The sequence below is a fragment of the Phocoena phocoena genome, chromosome X, assembly GCF_963924675.1.
Source record: "Phocoena phocoena chromosome X, mPhoPho1.1, whole genome shotgun sequence".
NCBI lineage: Eukaryota > Metazoa > Chordata > Mammalia > Artiodactyla > Phocoenidae > Phocoena > Phocoena phocoena.
In genome coordinates this window covers 54941859-54945723 of record NC_089240.1, presented here as the reverse complement: position 1 = coordinate 54945723, position 3865 = coordinate 54941859, and the positions used below count along the sequence as shown (strand labels likewise).

Genomic DNA, 3865 nt, shown 5'->3' with positions numbered 1-3865 from the left:
TTCAGGGGAACTGTGAGATCAGAACTATTTTCATAATAACACCAAGCATTATTATTATTTTAAATATTTATTTATTTATTTGGCTGTGCTGGGTCTCAGTTGTGGCATGCAGGATCTTTGTTGCCGCGTGTGGGATCTTTTAGTTGCATCATGCGGGTTCCTTTAGTTGCGGCATGCAGGCTCTTAGTAGCAGCATATGGGCTCTTAGTTGTGGCATGCAGGATCTAGTTCCCTGACCAGGGATCAAACCTGGGTGCCCTGGATTAAGAGTGCAGAGTCTTAACCACTGGACCACCAGGGAAGTCCCCCAAGACATTATTAATAGCCATTTTTACTCTCATTCTCTCATAAGCACAGTGGAATTTTCCCAAAGATACATGATGTCTGATGATGTCATCATTCTAATTTATTATATAATAGGTATATAATTGTAATTTGTAAAACAATTTATAAATATTTAATATGTTAGTTTTAAACTGTTATATGGTAAATACTGATAGATATAACCCACATAGACAAAAGCTCTTTGGGATTCTATAATTTTTTAAAAGTGTAAAATTGTACTAAGTCTAAAGAGTTTGAGAAGCACTGACATAGACCAAACTTGATTCACAAAGCATTATTTTTCATAATACAAAAACACCATTGTCTTTATTTTAGCTGTGATGACCATGGAATGGCCTTCTCCATTATGTGAGATAGGAGAATGAAGAAGAAAGCTAAACTAAGATGAACCAGTATCCAATGTCATTGAAAAAAGAGCCATGCACAGATACATCTGAGTCTACTTTACATCTTGTTTGGCTCATTCAGAGTAATATTCAGAGTAGTATTTAGACATATGAACTGACCAATATTTACTTTGAATTTTCAGCTTCCACATAGATAATAATGGCTCTTATATCCTGTTAGTATAAGTGATGATCTTAGTAGTTTAAAGGAGATATCATATTTTCCTTCTAATTTTTAGGGAAGAAAACAAAATCTTCAGTTGCTTTTTCTACTATGGTGTCACCTTTTTAGTTTTGCATCCGTTGGCTCAGCAAACATTGAGGAAAATGGTACATACCACCAATAAAAGAAATGACCAGATCTGGTTTAAAAGATGACAGACAATTTCGTCATTATCACAGAATCAAAATAGGCATCTGGCTTATTCCAAATGTGATTGATCCCTCTTCTGGATCCTGATACAATTTATTTTCTCTGCTGCTCATTTGTGATTTATAACATACTGCTTTTCACAGCTAGTTATTTTTTTAAATATATAAATATTTAAACTTCTCTCCTGATCTGTTAACCACATGAGGGATTTTTGACAGATAGTTCATTCTTTAAGCACTTTTAGAGAAGATGAAAACAAGTTGGAAGTCCCAATTTCCATTTCTCAAATTTCAACTTGAGTGACATAAAATCTGTAGTTCCTTGCTTGCTAGAACCAAAGTTTATTCACTTTAGTGACACTACATAAAGCATCAATTTAGAGTCACTGATAATGTGGTGTGTTGCTTTTTCTCTTATCTGTGTTACAGTTTTAATTAAAGGTTTTACTGTGAGATTCTGAGAGAATAACTCATTTTTTTAGATCTATTAAATATAGTGGTAATGGACCTTAAAGTCATGCCCAAACGATGCAGATCCAAATAATTAAAGCCAGTTTAGTCACCAACTATGAAAATAATTACAACATTGCTTTTATTTACATTTTTTGGTCTTTGTCTTTTTAAATATTTTTATTGAAATATAATTGATTTGCAATATTATATTAGTTTTGGGTGCACAGCACAGCAATTCAGTATTTTTACAGATTATACTCTATTAAAAGTAAGTAAAAGATAATGGCTATAATTCCCTGTGCTATATCCTTGTTAGTTACCTATTTTATACATAGTAGTTTATAGCTCTTAAACCCATATCCCTAACTTGACCATCCCCCTTTCCATCTCCCATCTGCTAACAACTAGTTTGTTTTCTATAAATGTGAGTCTGTTTCTTGCTTTCTATATACATTTGTTTGTATTATTTTTAAAATAACATATGTAAGTGATATTATACAGTATTTCTCTATCTGACTTATGACACTGAGCATAATATTCTCTACATCCATCCATGTTGATGCAAATGACAGAATTTCATTGTTCTTTATGGCTGAGTAATATTCCATTGTGTATATACACCATATTTTCTTTATCCATTAATTTGCTGATGGAAATTGTGTTGCTTCCATATGTTTCCAATTGTAAATCAACTTTGGGGTTCATGTATGTTTTTTTTTTTTTTTTTTTTTTTTTTTTTATGCGTTACGCGGGCCTCTCACTGTTGTGGCCTCTCCCGTTGCGGAGGACAGGCTCCGGACGCGCAGGCTCAGCGGCCATGGCTCACGGGCCCAGCCGCTCCGTGGCATGTGGGATCTTCCCAGACCGGGGCACGAACCCGTGTCCCCTGCATCGGCAGGCGGACTCTCAACCACTGCGCCACCAGGGAAGCCCCATGTATGTTTTTGAATTAGTGTTTTCATTTCTTTTGAATCCATACACAGGAGTGAAATTTCTGGACCATATGATAGACAGGAGTGAAACTTCTGGATCATATGATAGTTCTATTTTTAGTTTTTTGAGAAATTTCCATACTGTTCTCCATAGTGGCTGCACCAATTTACATTCTCACCAATGGTGTACAAGTGTTCCCTTTTCTCCACATGCTTACCAATATTTGTTATTTGTAGACTTTGAAACTAGCCATTCTGACAGATGTGAGGGGATATCTCATTGTTGTTCTGATCTACATTTCTTTAATGCTTAGTGATGTTGAGGATCTTTTAATGAGCCTGTTAGCCATCTTTACATCTTCTTTGGGAAAAATGTCTATTCAGGTGTTCTGCTCATTTTTAATTGGATTGTTTGTTGTTTTGCTATGGAGATGTATCAGTAGTTTATTTAATTTGGACATTGACCCCTTATCGGTCATAGCATTTACAAATATTTCTCCCCCGCCATTCAGTAAGTTGTCTTTTCATTATCTTGATGGCTTCATTTGCTGTGCAAAGTCTTTTAAATTTAATTAGATCCACTTTGTTTATTTTCCTTTTATTTATTTATCTTTTTTGCCTTAGAATACAGAACCAAAAAATATTTCTATGATTTATGTCAAAGAGTGCCCTGCCTATGAGCTCTTCTAGGAACTTTTTTTGGTTTCAGGTCATACATTTCAGTCGTTAATCCGTTGTGAGTTTATTTTTGTATATGATGTGAGGAATTTCTAATTGCATTCTTTTACAGGCGCTGTCCAGTTTTCCAAGCACCATTTATTGAAGCAACTGTCTTTTCTTCATTGTGTATTCTTGCCTCCTTTGCCATAGATTAACTGACCAGAGGCATGTGGGTTTATTTCTTGGTTCTCTATTCAGTTCCATCGATATATGTGGGGTTTTATTTTGCTTTACTTTTTTGCCAGTACAGTGCTGTTTTATCTTTTTTAATTTCTTTATTGGAGTATAATTGTTTACAAACTTGCTAGTTTCTGTTGTACAACAAAGTGAATAAGCTATAACTATACATATATAACCATATCCACTCTTTCTTGAGCTTCCCTCCCATCCTCCCTATCCCACCCATCTACGTCATCACAAAGCATCGAGCTGATCACCCTGTGCTATGCAGCAGGTTCCCACTAACCATCCATTGTACATTTGGTAGTGTATATATGTCAATGCTACTTTCTCACTTTGTCCCAGCTTCCCCTTCACCCACTGTATCCTCAAGTCCGTTCTCTACATCTGAGCCTTTATTCCTGCCCTGCCACTAAGTTCATCAGTACCGTTTTCTTAGATTCCATATATGTGCATTAGCATAAGGTATTTGTTTTT

General features: G+C 35.3%; 1 non-coding gene across 1 annotated transcript; it reads right to left on the bottom strand.

Moving 5' to 3' along the window:
* Positions 1-228: 228 nt before the first annotated feature.
* TRNAK-CUU (transfer RNA lysine (anticodon CUU)) lies at positions 229-301 on the bottom strand. Its single transcript has one exon. It is a non-coding gene; the product is annotated as a tRNA-Lys (tRNA).
* Positions 302-3865: the final 3564 nt, after the last annotated feature.